The sequence below is a fragment of the Hyperolius riggenbachi genome, chromosome 10, assembly GCF_040937935.1.
Source record: "Hyperolius riggenbachi isolate aHypRig1 chromosome 10, aHypRig1.pri, whole genome shotgun sequence".
NCBI classification, from domain to species: domain Eukaryota; kingdom Metazoa; phylum Chordata; class Amphibia; order Anura; family Hyperoliidae; genus Hyperolius; species Hyperolius riggenbachi.
In genome coordinates this window covers 40,049,853-40,067,653 of record NC_090655.1, presented here as the reverse complement: position 1 = coordinate 40,067,653, position 17,801 = coordinate 40,049,853, and the positions used below count along the sequence as shown (strand labels likewise).

The window sequence follows — 17,801 nt, the reverse complement described above, 5'->3', positions numbered from 1 at the left end:
GATTTTTGGCCAATATTAGTCAATCGCTCTGGGCAGAAGATATCAATCGCAGGCAGGTTGGCTGACCATAGTACTGCATTTGACTGATCAGTGCAACGCAGTGGTTCAATAGATTCTTAATGGATCTCATGCTGCTGAAATCTATTAATATCTGTACCTAATGTATGGCAGATCAGATAGAACCCTGCCAGATTTCATCTGGTAGGGATCTATCTGATAATTGAATCTAGTTTATAAGCGTATGGCCACCTTAACTTTAGGCAATACTGTAATGGTAATTTGTTGAGGATTTCAGCTGGTTGTTATTGTATGCCCACAGCAAGAGGAATAATAACTTTCCAGCTGAATTAAAGACTTCATAGTGATCTTTGGAGAAAAATGTCAGCTGGATAATGCTTTGCACATCCAATTGCCACTACAATGGGTGTACTAGGGTCTGTTGTCCTTAACTATTCTTCTCGCCACAACTGTAAGCTTAGCATTGTGTGCTGGATTCAATCAGTAATATGACTATTAAAAAAAGTATTTCAGGGACTTTGTATTAAAAATGATTTCGGTTAGTTTCATGTTCGAAGGGCAGGAGCTAATGAGCACAGCTGGGAAATAAATATTAGAGATAAGCTTTAAAGTGAATCATCATTAGTGTTTAATATTTATTTACTTTATAACTAGTAGTAGATTTTTTTTTCGGTAGACCAACAACATTTTACTTAGGATTTAGTTTTTTATGTTTGTCATTTAAAACCAGCAGATGGATCTTGTAAGAGCTGAAAATGAGAGCCTCTGGGCAACTGGTTTATGAGTTGCTGTGAGATTACTTTACCCAACATTGGAATTAAATTCTATCTGCTGAATCGAAGGCTAAAGAAAGGATTTTATAAACTTATTTGTTTTGTTTTTACTAAGAAAATAAACATTTTAAAAGTAATTTTTCTAATTAGACATTCTAAATTTTGTGTAAAAAAAAATAACACACACAGCAATAGTATTTCCAGCTATTAATAATTTGGGAGCATTACACACGTTACCTTGGAGCCGATACGTCTCCAGTGGTACAAGGGCAACATTTCTAGACTTGGACCATGATGCACAACAATTTTCTCATGATTTATGTCACCTGGACCCCTATTCATATAACTTTTCCCCTAGGAGATAATTTTTCATCTGCTCTATAAAATTGCCTCAACCTTCGAGCAAGAAGAAGAGTTATCGCTCTGCCCCCAGGGCCGGTCCAAGCAGAAGAAGGGGCCGGTCCAAGCAAGAAGAAGAAGTAGCGCCCTGCCTCCAGGGCCGGTCCTAGACTTGCTGCCGAACTGGAGGGAGTAGCGGGCAGGAAGGGGGTATTGGGCACAGCGGTGGGGAGGGGGGTAGGACCCCCTCTAGCCGCCGCTATTAGTAAGAGGCAGCGAACAGAGATGGCTCACCTCTTCCGTGTTCCAGCGTGCGTTCCACTGTCCTCATTTCCTGCAATGCCGCCCACTTACAATACAGTGGACGGCATTGCAGGAAGTGACGACAGGAAGTGACGACAGTGGAATGCACACTGGAACATGGAAGAGGTGAGTCATCACCGCCCGCTGCCTCTTACTAATAGCGACGGCTGCTGTCAACTTCACCTAGAAGGGGAGCGCAGATGGGTGACCCAGGTGAGGGAGGGGGGGTCCGACCCCCCTCCCCGCCGCTGTGCCCAATACCCCCTTCCTGCCCGCTACCCCCTTATGCGGCGTATGCTACGCAGCGGGTCGGCTAGTTTTGAATATTTTCCTGCTTGCTTTTGGTTCATAAGGTATCTTATTGATGAGTGTGTGAAACTATCACCTGTGAGAAAATTCAGAATTTTTTTTTTATTTATATATGTATATGTTTTGGAGGGTTTTTTTTAGATAAAATACTGTCTCAGTTCCCAGTGACTAAAACATACTAAAAAAAAGTTTAAATCAAAACAAGTTGCCCAGAAACAACTTGTTTTGAGTGTGTTTTTTACTGTAATGTACTACAGCATTATTTCCTAAGTTGAGTATGAAAAAAAGGCCCCTATACAGTAAACCTTTCTCCTGATTTTTTTCAATTATGTTTTTCATCTTATCAGAAACTTAAGATTTAATTTCAGCTTCTAGCAAGCAGAATAGTACTTAAAAAAAATAGAAATCAAATTTATAATAGACCCAAACTCTTGCACAACACACAATGAAAAGTCTTCATTCCACATATAGTTGCTAAGAAATGCATTGCTGTGTATTCTGATTTACAGCTGCTAATAAGAGTCAGTTAGACAGGCTGATCTGCCTACTTTACTTTGGATCCATGGGAGGGGAGTTACAACTACCACTGCAAAGTGCATAAACGCTGCTTCCCTATATCTCCCGGCAGTCACCCCTGCCAAACTCAGGATGACCGCTCTTAGCATCTTTTTTTTCACCGAGCCTGGTTAGTGGTTAATGCCAATAAAGATAAAGGATACCCGAGGTGACCTGTGACATGAGATAGACATGCCTAGCATACAAATAACTATGCTGAGTTCCTTTTTTTTTTTTTTCTCTGCCTGAAAGATTTAAATATTAGGGATGTAAGTGGCTGACTCAGTCCTGACTTAGATAGAAAGTGACTACAGTGTGACCCTCACTGATTAGAAATTCCAACTATAAAACACTTTACTAGCAAAAAATGGCTTCTGAGAGCTGGAAAGAGATAAAAAAGGGTCAATAGTTAATAGATTTTAGCTCTGGCATACTTCAATGAATGTGTCATTGAGCAAAAACAATAAAACAGTTAAGACTTAAAAAGTAGATTTAAACATAAAATAAAACTGTGGAATATCTTAAAAAGTCATTTTAGGAGAAGGAAGATAGATACAATTGTTTATTTTATTCGTTTATTTTTGCTTCGGGTGTCCTTTAAGTTGCTCTGATTTTTTTTTCTCTAACTAAAAGTGGATCTCCTTTAAATAGTTTATTTAGTCTGGCTTGCCTGGTACATTTCCAGGCTAGAAAACTTTCATCCGGTACTTCTGAACACATTCGGATGCAGACTACCGCCTCACACGCCAGTGGCGTCATCTCCAACATGCTTCTTGCATATGATGTTTAATTTCCACGACGAAGAAAAGACACTCTGCAGTCTAGTAACATTTCAGATAAACAAATTTGATTGGAAATGTTTCAATCATAATCTCATCACACAGACGCAGGTACCAGCTGTCAAGTTGCGTTGACCCAGATTGCTATGGCAACAACATACGCTGCAAACAGTGATGAATCAAAACACGATCACAATCTAATCATTGTGGGAACGGAGGGGTGATCGGCATTCTGAGCAGAACACGTAAACAGTTGCAGAATGGCAACCTAAATTACATTTTCTATCTCATATGCACGGCAATCATTAAATGGCGACCGGCCCTTTCTAATGGAGAAGAATGAGAAGAGGTGAAGGATGTCCCTTGGTAAAACAGAGAGAGAAATGGCACGAAAGGCAATCGCGCCGGGATAATTTTAACAAAAATGACATTGTAAGAGCCGTAACTTGGAGTGCTATGCCCTAGAGTCGCAAGATAAACTAGTAAACTATAGACTCTCATTTATTACTCTGACAGCGTGTCCACATAATATCATTTTGCCCATGTTGCACATGACATCCATCTTGCCCGCGACAAGAGGCCTCTTTCTGCTTGTTTTACTTTTAAAGTGGGCCTGAACTCTGGCAAGGAAAATATAAAGAAATCCACCCTGTATGTATTTAGAGAGTTTAGCCTGTCTAATCCCCCCTCATCTGTGGCTAGTCACAAGTGTAATTTGATCTCAGCTGTGTCAGCTCTGAAATATCGGCATAGCAGTTAATTCGTAATTAGGATGTTAAAGAGTCACTTAAGCTAGAAAAAAAATGAGTTTTACTCACCTGGGGCTTCTACCAGCCCCCTGCAGCAGTCCTGTGCCCTCGCAGCCACTCACTCATCCTCTGGTCCCCCGCTGCCAGCTAGTTTCGTTTTTGCCGACAGGCCCGTCAGGACTGGCCACGCGTAGCTTTTTCCGCATTCCCGACTGTAATTAGCGCTATTGCGGGCCGCAACGCGTACAGAAATACGCGTTGCCGCATTACGCACGCATAGATATGCGGCAACGCGTATTTTTGTACATGTTGCGGCCCACAATAGCGCTAATTACAGTCGGGAATGCGGAAAAAGCTACGCGGGCCCAGTCCTGATGGGCCTGTCGGCAAAAACTAAACTAGCTGGCAGCGGGGGACCAGAGGATTAGTGAGTGGCTGTGAGGGCACAGGACTGCTGCAGGAGGCTGGTAGAAGACCCAGGTGAGTAAAACTCATTTTTTTCTGGCTTAAGGTTCACTTTAACCCTAGATCTGCTTCCATGAAAGCAGTAGGTAGACACACTGCAGATTGATTGCAGGATTTTTATCAGCAGAGAGGAAGTTCTGAGTAGTGTTGGGCGAACAGTGTTCGCCACTGTTCGGGTTCTGCAGAACATCACCCTGTTCGGGTGATGTTCGAGTTCGGCCGAACACCTGATGGTGTTCGGCCTTTTAAGTTCGGGTTCGCCCCGAACTACTAATTGGCCGCCGAACAGGGCCCTGTTCGGCCGAATACTGCCTCCCTATGGGGTCGCAGGCATAAGGGGGGAGCATGCCCCGGTCGCGGGGGGGGTTCGGTACCGTACTACTGCTGAACCGCCCGCTGCCCGGCCTCCCTCAACGCGTCACTCTCCGGACTCCTCCTCCTCAGTCACTCACTTCACAGTGCCGCCCACTGCCAGCCACCCACTACCACCGGACCGGTACTTCCTGAAACTTTTGTATGGGGAAGCGGGCAGAGGGGGGAGCGCTAGCGGAGGGGGTGGGGGGAATTTCCGCCCCCCCCCCCCCCCCCCGCGATCGGGGCATGCTCCCCCCTTATGCCTGCGACCCCATAGGGCCCCCAAAAGCGGGATGTTCGGGGAGTTCGGGGTTCGGCCCGAACATGCCGAACATTGCGGCCATGTTCGGCTAACTTTCCCGAACCCGAACATCCAGGTGTTCGCCCAACACTAGTTCTGAGTTCAGGTCTGCTTTAAAAGCATACTATCCGAGGAAGCAAGAGTACACTAATAGGGTGTTAATGGAATTCAAACATAGTGCAAGTCTTCTGTATTAATAGGTGTCTCGTCCGTTTTCAAAAACAGGATAATTATATTGAGCTCTAGTGGGTCATTGTTCTAACATTTTTTAGTACCGGTCTTGTATGCAAATCCTATGTCGTCATCTCCCCTTCCTCAGTTTGGAAACAGATGATGTTCTGTACTTCCTATCTGTTAATCATTTGCTTCACAGCAGAAAGTCCTCTGCACTTCGGAGTAAGGCACTATGCACAGAGAGGGCAGAGTTCTTTGTCCTTATCCCTTAAAGCAAACACGCAATAAAAGTAATGGAAAAAATAAGATACTTACCTATGAAGAGGGAAGCCTCTGGTTCCTCCAGACGCTTCCTGTGTCATCCTCGAGACTACCACTGCTGCCCAGGACTAGAGATGGCCCGAACCTCCGATTTTAGGTTTGCGAACCGGGTTCGCGAACCTCCAAAAAAGTTTGCGAACTTGCAAACTTTTGCGAACCGCAATCGACTTCAATGGGGAGGCGAACTTTAAAAACTAGAAACATTTATGCTGGCCACAAAAGTGATGGAAAAGATGTTTCAAGGGATCGAACGTCTGAGTTTTTGCATGGATGAGTTGGATAGATGCCAAAAGTCCCGGGGGAAAATCTGGATTTGACACAAAGCAGCGTTTTAAGGGCAGAAATCACATTGCATGCATTGAATCAGAGCAGGAGGAGGAAGATAGGTCACGCTTCCGTGTGGAAGCTGAGAAAGATGAGGTGTTCTGTGTTAAATAGTCAACTACGTCCTGAGAATATTGGGGGTTGATGGCACGTGCCTTCTTCTGAACACTGTACTATGGTCGAGGGCCGCACGAAATCACGACAGCGCAACCTCGAACAGACCTGCCAGGTGGCCTGCCTCTGGCTCTGCCTTTGTTTTGTCCATATTGGGGGGGATGAAGTGAAAGGTATGCACTGACTTGACTAATACAATGTACGGTTACACAGGTGCAGTGAACAGGTATGCAGTGACTGCTGGTACAACAATGTGTGGTTACACAGGTGCAGTGAACAGGTTGCAGTGACTGATATTACAAATGTGCAGCTGCCTGTCACACACACACACACACACACACACACAGGTACCCTGAACAGGTGCAATGACTGGTGATATTAACAATGCATGCACTCCTGTAGGTATAGGTAGGTAGGTGCACTGAACAGTGAACAGGTGCAGTAATTGGCATTACAAATGTGCAGCTGCCTGTCACACACACAGGTAGTCACTGAATGTGCTGGGCCTGGCAGTGGCACAGTAGGAATTAAGGTGCCAAAGGCCAGCTACGACTGACTGACAGGGCTGTATATAATGCAAGTGGGCCACACGCACACACACAAAAACAAATAGATCACAAGAACAACATTAGCTCTAAAAAGAGCTGTTGAGGGGTGCTTTTTTAGCAATAAGAATCAGCAAGGAGCAAGCTAACAAGCCTACAAGAGCCTAACTAAGCTTTCCCTATAGCTCTCTCTGCAGCAGCTCTCCCTTCTCTAATTACTGCAGCCACACGAGTGAGTGAAAAGGCTGACGCTGCCTGCCATTTATAGAGGGTCAAAGTTGACCCTAATGATGCACTATGGGGGCGAATCAAACTTCCGCAAAAGTTCGCGGTTCTCTGCGAACGCGAACCACGGAAGTTCGCCGGGAACCGTTCGCCCGCGAACAGTTCGGGCCATCTCTACCCAGGACCCTCTTGAAAGTTGTGTCAGTGCTCCCTGCTGTGCCCGTGCTCATAAACAGTGGGGGTGTGGCAACAATAACATAACCGACATGCTCTTGTTGGATATGTTCCAGGGGTCCATGCACAGAAATGGTGGTCTCCAAGAGGACACAAAAAGCCACTGGAGGATCCAAAGCCTTCCCTCTTCATAGGCAAGTTTCTGATTTTTTTCAATTGGGCTCACCTAGGGTGCCTTTTAAGAAGAAAAATGAGCAGTAGGGCTCTCTTTTTCCTTCGTATTGTGACCATGTAAGCCATTTTTTCCTTCTCCAAGCCAAAACCACACGTACTGTAGATGCACAAAGGAGTCCACTCACTGTCCAGATAGGCTCCTATTTTAATCTTCTTCTTCCTCCCTTCTTCTTCTTTACAGAGTCTATACCCTTCTTCATTTAGCAGTTTATGTCTGTGAGGAATCGCGGAAGAGCCGCCGCCATGAGCCAGCGGCGGGCGGCTCTTTCCGCATCACACGGAGAGGCAGCCGCCTCTTCACATCATGAGGCGGCTGCCTCCATGCAGCAGGTGGGGCAACGCGGCGAAACCGCCGCGTTGGACGCGGCGGTTCACGCACATGTCCCCGCAGCAGAGACACCGCTGAGCGGGGCTGCGGTGGCTGGGACCCGTAGTCCCACAGAGTTTAGAGTGACGCGCGCGCGCGCACTCAAGCAGGCCTTATGACACCCGGGAGAGAGTCAGCTGATCAGGCAGGTCAGCTGACTCTTTACTCCGCTCCCCATTGGTCCAGCAATCTGGGAGGTGCAGGGGATGCTTAGGTGCATATATACTGCCGGCTGTATACTCTTGCTTCGTCTGGCGTTGCGATCACACATGTGGGAGCACCCAGATCCGTAGTCAGATCCTCAAGTGTGCCGGGACCAGCAGGAGCTGTAATCCTACACTTAGATAGATTTTGATAGCTAAAGTACTAGTTTGATTGTGATTATTTGTTATGACTTTTGCCTGCCTCGACTATCCGCCTGAACTCTGACCTTGTACCTCGATATTTCTGATACTCTGTTGCCGAACCTCGGCTCGTTCCTAGACTCTGTTTCTGCCTCCTGATTTTGTACCCCGATATATCTGATACCCCGTTGCCGAACCCTGCCTGTACTTTGACTCCGCCTTTGCCTACTGTATTTGTACTTTATCTGTCCGTGTGTGTACGACCTGGCTTGTCCGACCTCGAGAACCGACCTCACGATTGGAGGCGGTTCCCAGTCCTGTTAGTGACACTTCTTCCTGAGTGTCACTCTCGGACTTTCCTTCCTACTGTCAGTCTGACTCCTCCCGTCTTGGAGAGCTCAGGTCTGCGGAAGGAATCCGTGCAGTTCTCCTTGCTGCATCCAGGCCTCGGCATTTTTGTGTTACTGTTACACCAAACACTACACTCTACTCAGGTGAACAGAGGTTAGCCAGTATATTGGATTATCGGTGATACTGCAGATCACATATAATCTGGTATACGTCTGTATTCCCCGTGACGCTGCAGGTCACCGGTAATCAGACCTCTCTGTGCTTCACCGATCGTTACAGAACGCCAGACCAAAATACCGATGGAACGCACTGATCCTCTGACTGTGCTTGCCACTTCGGTGGATAGCATTCATCAGTCACTAGGCCAGCACAAAGCCTTAATTGATGCCTTAACAGGCTCTGTGAGAACCCTCCAGACATCAGTTGATTCAGTGCGATCCCCTCACAGTGAGGACATACGTATGCCTGTCCCTGATAAGTTTTCCGGCCACAAGTCTGACTTCCGGAATTTCAGGAGTAGAGTGTTGTCATATTTCGAGTTAAGACCCCGATCCTCGGGGACTGAGACCCAACGGGTCACTTTCATTAAAACTTTATTGACTGGAGATTCCCAGTCTTGGGCATACAACCTGCCTGCTACCGATACTGCCTTGACCTCAGTAGAGGAATTTTTTAAGGCCATGGCTATAATCTACGACGACCCTGATCTTGCGGCATCCTCAGAGCGGAAGATCAAACTCTTACGGCAAGGCAGAGGGTCAGTCGAGGATTATGCGGCAGAGTTCCGTAGGTGGTCAGTCACCTCGAGATTTGATAATTTTGCCCTCATGGACTATTTCTTGTCTGGGTTGTCGGAAGAGGTTTCCGATCTTATGTTGACCGTACCCGAGCCCAAGACAGTTGACGAGGCCATTTCATCAGCCATTCGCGTAGATCGCAGGCTACGCCATCAGAGGCAGGCTAGGAGTAGTCACCAGGTCAGGGTGACTTCGTACGCTGTACCAGCTGTAGCATCCCCAGTAACCGCAACTCCGTCTGTCTCGTCCTCTCCGACCTTGCCTCCACCAGAGCCAATGCAAATTGGTCGATCAAAACTGACCCAGGTGGAGCGGAGGAGGAGAATGACGGAACAACTGTGCCTATACTGTGCAGAGGCAGGGCATAGGGTACGAAATTGCCCCAACAGGGCGGGAAACAGGTCTGCCTAGGAGTAGTGGGGGGTGACACCCTAGGCACACAAACTTCACCCCTTAAAGAGAAAAAATTGCTTCTCCCTTGTACTGTCACATGGGATGATAGGTCTGTTGCCACTGAAGCTTTCATTGACTCCGGCTCAGCGGCTAACTTTATGAATTTTGAGTTTGCTCAGGAGTTGGGTCTACTACTCACTCCCGTGAGACCCCCCATTCAGGTTACGGCTGTTGACGATTCCCCTTTGCAGCGGAATTGTCCTCTGTCACAGACTCCGGTTGTGAAGCTCACCATAGGGGTATTGCACGAGGAGCAGTTACAATTTTTTGTTTTACACATGTCCACCTCCACTATAATCCTAGGCATGCCTTGGTTGCAAGTCCACTCCCCGCAGATAGACTGGGCCACAGGACAGTTGACAGCCTGGTCACCTCATTGTTTCCAGCAGTGTTTGGGGAGACTAACATTGGGTTTAACTAAGGTACAGGTGGAGGGTATACCGGAACAGTATTCGGATTATGCCGATGTGTTTTGTCCCAAGGCCGCGGATAAATTACCCCCGCATCGCCCATTTGACTGTCCCATTGACCTTCGTTCTGGTTGTATGCCTCCTCGAGGCCATTTATATAATTTATCTGGTCCCGAGAAACTTGCCATGCAGGAGTACATCCGTGAGAACTTAGCAAAGGGCTTTATTAGGCCATCCCGGTCACCCGCTGGGGCAGGCTTCTTTTTTGTTAAAAAGAAAGACGGGGGTTTACGGCCTTGCATTGATTATCGTGGCCTCAATAAAATCACGGTGAAGAATCGTTACCCGCTACCACTTATAGACGATTTATTCACACAAGTCACTGAGGCTAGGATATTTTCAAAATTGGATTTACGGGGGGCATACAACCTGGTGCGTATAAGGAGGGGCGATGAATGGAAGACGGCCTTCAATACCCCTGATGGGCACTACGAGTATAGGGTGATGCCTTTCGGCTTGTGCAATGCCCCGGCCGTCTTCCAGGAACTCATCAATGAGGTTTTTCGGGAGGTCTTGGGAAAGTTCGTCCTAGTCTATCTTGACGACATTCTCATTTTTTCTAACAACCTCCCGGAACACAGAACCCATGTCAGGATGGTGTTAGACAAACTGAGGCAGAATCGGTTATACGCCAAACTCGAGAAATGTATTTTTGAGGTCACGTCGGTGGCTTTTTTGGGGTATATAATCTCCACCTCAGGTCTGTCTATGGACCCTGCCAAGGTTTCCGCGGTCCTAGAATGGCCACAGCCGGTGGGGTTAAAATCATTGCAACGGTTCTTGGGGTTTGCGAATTATTATAGAAGGTTTATAAAGGGGTACTCCACAGTTGTCGCCCCTCTCACTAGCCTTACTAAAAAAGGGGCAGACACCACTCATTGGTCTCCCGAGGCCTTACAGGCTTTTTCTAAGTTAAAGGGGTTGTTCTGCTCAGCCCCCATACTCAGACATGTGGACACTTCCTTTCCGTTTATTGTTGAGGTAGACGCCTCGGAGATCGGGGTGGGGGCTGTGCTGTCCCAGCGTTCTGGTCTTCAGGGTAGACTACACCCGTGTGCCTATTTTTCTCGAAGGTTCTCTCCGGCAGAGAGAAACTACGACATAGGCAACAGGGAGCTCCTAGCCATCAAATTGGCCTTTGAAGAATGGCGTCATTGGCTAGAGGGAGCCGAGCACACGATCACGGTTTATACCGACCACAAAAACCTAGAATACATCGAGGGGGCTAAAAGGTTAAGCCCGAGACAGGCTCGGTGGTCGCTATTTTTTTCGAGATTTACATTTTTGATCACATACACGCCAGGTAGTAAGAATACCAAGGCGGACGCACTTTCTAGGTGTTTTGAGCCGGAGACAGCACAGCCCTCTGTTTCCGAGACCATTGTCCCACGAAGTATGGTGTTAGCCGCCACCGAGACTTGGGAGGACTGGAAAGAGACTTTGAGTCCTTTTCAGCAGGATATCCCAGAAGGGAAACCAGACGGGGTGTTATTTGTTCCGTTACCACTCCGTTTTCAGATCTTGGAGATGGTTCATTCCCATAAGAATGCGGGACATCCGGGAGCGTCTAGAACGCAAGATCTCGTGGCCAGATGTGTATGGTGGCCTTCGCTGGCCGCCGACTGTAAGGAGTTTGTCAGGGAATGTGCGGTGTGCGCAAAAAGCAAGCCCTCCCGCCTGGCACCTGTAGGTACTTTACAGCCTTTGCCCACCCCGAGTGAGCCATGGACCCATTTGTCCATGGACTTTGTGGGAGAGCTTCCGAGATCTGAGGGCATGTCAGTTATTTGGGTGGTGGTTGACCGTTTTAGTAAGATGGCCCACTTCGTGCCTCTGAAAGGACTCCCCTCGGCCCAGGAACTGGCCGATTTATTTATCATCCATGTTTTCAGACTGCATGGCATTCCAGAAAACATAGTATCCGATCGGGGAGTCCAGTTTGTTTCGAAGTTTTGGAAGGCATTTTGTCACCTAATGGGCATGAAATTGTCATTTTCCTCGGGGTACCACCCGCAGACAAACGGCCAGACGGAGAGGGTCAACCAATCCTTAGAGCAATTTTTGAGGTGCTATGTTGCCGGGACACAGAGCGATTGGGTTAAATATATTCCTTATGCAGAGTTTGCCCACAATAACTTGAAGAGCTCTTCCTCAGGTTTCTGTCCATTTCAGATTGTGACAGGTAAATTGCCTAAATTCTCTCCTTTGCCAGTTGCATCCACTCCGTTCCCAGCTTTGGAGGCCTGGCAAAGGTCATTTAGAGACAGGTGGTGGACCATTAAGAATAATCTCGTTAAAGCATTTCAGAGTCAGAAAGGTCAGGCTGATAAGAGACGCTCGGTAGAGTGGAGATTTCAACCAGGAGATTTGGTTTGGGTGTCATCTCGTCACCTGACCCTGAAACAACCCTCTGACAAACTTGGTCCCAGGTTCGTGGGTCCATTCCCAGTTACTAGGAAGATCAACGATGTCACGTATACCGTGGATCTTCCCGCCAGCATGCGTGGAGTGAGGTCTTTCCACGTATCACTTTTCAAACCCGCAGCCCAAGTGGGTCCCACTCCTCCTCCTCCGGTGTTAGTCAATGCCCAACCCGAGTATGAGGTGGAGAAGATCATAGACTCACGTACTGTACAGAACTCGGTACAGTATCTCGTACATTGGAAGGGGTACGGCATTGAGGAGAGGCAATGGGTACCTGGGAACCGCATGCATGCGGATGAGTTAGTAAGGGAATTTCACGCTTCACATCCAGAGAAGCCTAGAAGGAGCTGTCCGGAGTCCACTCCTCGGGGGGGGGGGGGGGGGGGGGTACTGTGAGGAATCGCGGAAGAGCCGCCGCCATGAGCCAGCGGCGGGCGGCTCTTTCCGCATCACACAGAGAGGCAGCCGCCTCTTCACATCATGAGGCGGCTGCCTCCATGCAGCAGGTGGGGCAACGCGGCGAAACCGCCGCGTTGGACGCGGCGGTTCGCGCACATGTCCCCGCAGCAGAGACACCGCTGAGCGGGGCTGCGGTGGCTGGGACCCGTAGTCCCACAGAGTTTAGAGTGACGCGCGCGCGCACTCAAGCAGGCCTTATGACACCCGGGAGAGAGTCAGCTGATCAGGCAGGTCAGCTGACTCTTTACTCCGCTCCCCATTGGTCCAGCAATCTGGGAGGTGCAGGGGATGCTTAGGTGCATATATACTGCCGGCTGTTCACTCTTGCTTCGTCTGGCGTTGCGATCACACATGTGGGAGCACCCAGATCCGTAGTCAGATCCTCAAGTGTGCCGGGACCAGCAGGAGCTGTAATCCTACACTTAGATAGATTTTGATAGCTAAAGTACTAGTTTGATTGTGATTATTTGTTATGACTTTTGCCTGCCTCGACTATCCGCCTGAACTCTGACCTTGTACCTCGATATTTCTGATACTCTGTTGCCGAACCTCGGCTCGTTCCTAGACTCTGTTTCTGCCTCCTGATTTTGTACCCCGATATATCTGATACCCCGTTGCCGAACCCTGCCTGTACTTTGACTCCGCCTTTGCCTACTGTATTTGTACTTTATCTGTCCGTGTGTGTACGACCTGGCTTGTCCGACCTCGAGAACCGACCTCACGATTGGAGGCGGTTCCCAGTCCTGTTAGTGACACTTCTTCCTGAGTGTCACTCTCGGACTTTCCTTCCTACTGTCAGTCTGACTCCTCCCGTCTTGGAGAGCTCAGGTCTGCGGAAGGAATCCGTGCAGTTCTCCTTGCTGCATCCAGGCCTCGGCATTTTTGTGTTACTGTTACACCAAACACTACACTCTACTCAGGTGAACAGAGGTTAGCCAGTATATTGGATTATCGGTGATACTGCAGATCACATATAATCTGGTATACGTCTGTATTCCCCGTGACGCTGCAGGTCACCGGTAATCAGACCTCTCTGTGCTTCACCGATCGTTACAATGTCATTTTAAAAAATATGAAATGCACGTTGCACATCAATACCAGCTCTTTGGAAATCAAAAGCTCCTCCAGCTATAGCATAGTGGTAGTCTAAACTAGACAGCAGAAATAGTGGAAATCATTCTGACCTCTCAAGATAGTGCTAAGCAGTATATAAAGACATATTAAACTATCAGTGTTCTCCTGAGTACAATATGATGTGTCAAACACCACAAAGCTGCTGTCCGTGTAGCTCACACAATTACATTTCAAACAGTCTCCAATGTTGTTTGGTGTGAATAGGTCAAAATTTTTCTAAAATATTTGCAGCTCCACCACCAAAACGTCCAACTAACATACAAAATGGTCATATGTGGGCAGCACGGTGGCGTAGTGGTTAGCACTCTCGCCTTGCAGCGCTGGGTCCTGGTTCAAATCCCAGCCAGGGCACTATCTGCAAAGAGTTTGTATGTTCTCTCCGTGTCTGCGTGGGTTTTCTCCGGGCACTCCGGTTTCCTCCCACATTCCAAAAACATACGGATAAGTTAATTGGCTCCCCCTAAATTGGCCCTAGACTACAGTACTTACACTACATAATATAGACATATGGCAATGGTAGGGATTCGATTGTGAGCTCCTTTGAGGGACAGTTAGTGACAAGACAATATTTATATACTCTGTACAGCGCTGCGTAATATGTCGGCGCTATATAAATACTAAATAATAATAATATGCATATGTTGGGTAATTTGTCTGATCTAATTGGGCTTGTGGGAGTAGTGGTAAATCACAATTATTCCTCTGATTCAAGTATGGTCACAAAAATAAAAGGGCTCAAAATTGTGTATATTCTAAAACATAATTACACAATTTATCAATGTATGTCTGTTACAGGCAAGTGTTTGAATAAGTAACAGCTAAAGATCTCACTGCTTCCTTGTGGTATATGCTCTGTGCGTCTACTGAACTTTGGGGATAATGCAATTGAGGCAGTAGCAGCTGCCACACCCCCAGAGCCTCAAGATGACTCCTTGTACGCCATGCTTTTGGTCAGTTGTTTGCTGGCAGCCTGGCACCCAGGCATTCCTTTAAAGGACCAAATTGGCAAAATGAATGTTATTTTCAAAAAGTCGTACTGATAATCAAAATCAGGAGCATTTCAGAAGGCAGTAAAACAATTAGCTGATAAAAATAAAAAACAAAGCCAGTGTAACTCTTTCACAATATGGGTCTGAATAATAAACAATACAAAAAAAATAGCAGAAAGCTTCTTTCCTGCACTGTGTAATTTAATCTATCTTCTTTTTCTCTATATTAAATGTGCATGGTTTATTTGGAATGAAAAAAAAAATGCCTAGTGAAATGCTGCTTTTCTTATAACATACAGTAATTATAAAATAAACCTTACATTTGCAATAGTGGTCCTTCAATCTTTTTATCCTAGCAGTACCTGTTTACACGTGAGCTTTTTTAAAAGCTGATCACTTATGAGTTTTCTGATATATTACAAAGCATATCTTGATAACATCTATGCAGTGTGATTACTGGTATTCTAAGTGTAATAGTAAATGTATTTTCTTTCTGACAACTTGATAAATACTATTTACATTGGATGGTAACCCAAATGCAACTTAATCGCTTGTGGGTAAAACTTATCTTCATTCAAGTGTATGTTCTTTCAATAGCACTCCAAATCAGTGGTGGGCCGAAAGTTCGTTTCGAAATTCACAATTACGTATCGTAATCATAATGTGAAATTTCAGGGAAAATCGTAATTAATTTTGTATGTAATAGTAACATTTCATAATTTCGCGTAATTTTCGCAAAATGTTGCCTTATTTTGTGCCGACTTTAGTGGTAAATAGCAAAACCCCCATAGAAGCTATTGACACCAAAATTGCTATATATGTTAAGAAGCATAGTGGGTATAACTAAAAAAAAATTTTTTCAAAAAGACCTAGTATTTTTTGTGAAAATATATTTTAAAAATGCAAAGAAAAATGGTTTTTAAATTGGCACATCTGCGGGGGGCAAAGTCCGATCTCTCTCCCCTTGTATAGTGGGCATGTAAGAGTACATGCCCACACAGGTGGTACCCCCTGCCCCAAACCGGAAGTGCGCGATCAGCGCTACCAGGAAGTGAAGTGACCGATGCATAGAATTTTCCTTGCTGATTCCTAGCAGATTCCTTGCTTATTCCTTGCTGATTCCTTTCTGCAGATTCCTTTCTGCAGATTCCATGCAGATTCCATTGTAGATTTCTTGCAGATTGCTTGCTTAGTTGCATAGAGGAGCAATGGCATCCTATGCAATGGACGTGAAGGAGCGTCTAAATAGTAGCCAGCATTTCTAATTCCCAATCGAATACCAAAGATTGCATCGTGTGTAGTGACATGAAGACACCGGGTGGCAGGCATAAAACCACCTATTTTTGCAAAACTTGCCAGGATTACACCCAGGAAACTGCTGTAAAATTGACCATACCTTGGCTTTCTTCTCTGCTACCAGCCAATAGAAGATGCCAAACTGTCCAAATAAGGTATCAAATTAAACGTTATAATGTGTTCTTTAAAATAAGATATACCATGTTACTATGTTATGTTCCATGTTAAAATGGGAGAGAGAGTAAGAGGAAGAGCGCATTTCTGTAAAAAAAAACTCAGAGCAGAAACGACTCCCTTTAGGAAAACACTCTGAGTGGAAAGGGTTAAATGTACAAATCGTAATTACGTATATGCAAAATTCGTAATCGTAATTAGCTGATTGCGATCATCACTACTCCAAATTCACAAAAGTATCTGAGTTGATACTATTAATATTCTATTGGTTGATACTATAAATTTTCTATTGATTTATTGGCACATTTACAATGCGTTTTGGGAGTCTGGCCCTCTTCCTCGGGTATCCTGCCTAATCGGTTAAAGAGAATCTGTATTGTTAAAATCGCACAAAAGTAAACATACCAGTGCGTTAGGGGACATCTCCTATTACCCTCTGTCACAATTTCGCCGCTCCTCGCCGCATTAAAAGTGGTTAAAAACAGTTTTAAAAAGTTTGTTTATAAACAAACAAAATGGCCACCAAAACAGGAAGTAGGTTGATGTACAGTATGTCCACACATAGAAAATACATCCATGCACAAGCAGGCTGTATACACCCTTCCTTTTGAATCTCAAGAGATCATTTGTGTGTTTCTTTCCCCCTGCATCTCTCATGCACTGAAGTTTCAGGCTGCTCTTTTCTTCCTGCAAACAGCTTTGCCCTTGTCTGAATTTCCTCAGTATGTGAAAGCCCAGCCAGCTCAGAGGACGATTTATCCAGCTTGTAAAAGATAAGAGAGAAGAGAGAAGCTGCCCTAATCCTAAATAACACACAGGCAGTGGGCAGAGAGGGGCCTGGAAGGGTGAGTTCATAGCAGAACCACAACAGCAGAACTTGGCAGCCTTCCAGACACAGGCCGACAAGTCTGACCAGGGAAAGATACATTGATTTATTACAGAGACAGTGATAGTATAAAGTGCTGCAGTAAGCCAGAACACATTAGAATAGCTTTTGGAACTTGTAGGATGATAAAAGGATGCAATTTTTGTTACGGAGTCTCTTTAAGTCTCAAAGTGGTTTGAGCAACTCTTTCCACAGTTTATGGTTGATCTCTCTCTTCCTTTGCCGAGGCTATTATGCAAAACTCATTGCCAAGATGCATACATATATTAATGTGATATATAACGTCGTTGTACCCTGTCAACCAGCAGTTTGCTGCCATCTACACAGTGCACTGGTATTTTGTCTCACAGTTTATAGCTGATCTTTTATTTTTGCTGTTGCATAACATTGATGTTGATGCATATGTAGATTAAAGTGATATATTACATTGCTGTAGACCGCCAGCCCCCTCAGAAACTGCAAACGCACCTTGAACCCAAACCGAAGCTCTGCATATACACCAAAAGCAAAGCTGTTAAGTGGGAGCAGCTGACCAAAAATGAATTAAATTAGTACATGGCAAGGAAATGAACAGCGCTACTTAAAAACATATAAGTGCCTA

The 17,801-nt window shown here is 45.9% G+C and overlaps 1 protein-coding gene across 2 annotated transcripts in view; it reads left to right on the top strand.

The window, feature by feature from the left end:
- Positions 1 to 17,801, top strand: part of ADGRA1 (adhesion G protein-coupled receptor A1) — a 1,508,265-nt gene that overhangs the window by 1,475,806 nt on the left and 14,658 nt on the right. Inside the window, exon 21 of one of the 2 annotated variants that reach the window (XR_011024435.1) lies at positions 752 to 847. The exons of the other annotated variant lie outside the window; for it this stretch is intronic. The gene's annotated coding sequence lies outside the window, so the exon portion shown is untranslated. Of the gene's footprint in view, positions 1 to 751; positions 848 to 17,801 lie in introns of those variants that run through there. 2 annotated transcript variants of the gene reach the window in all.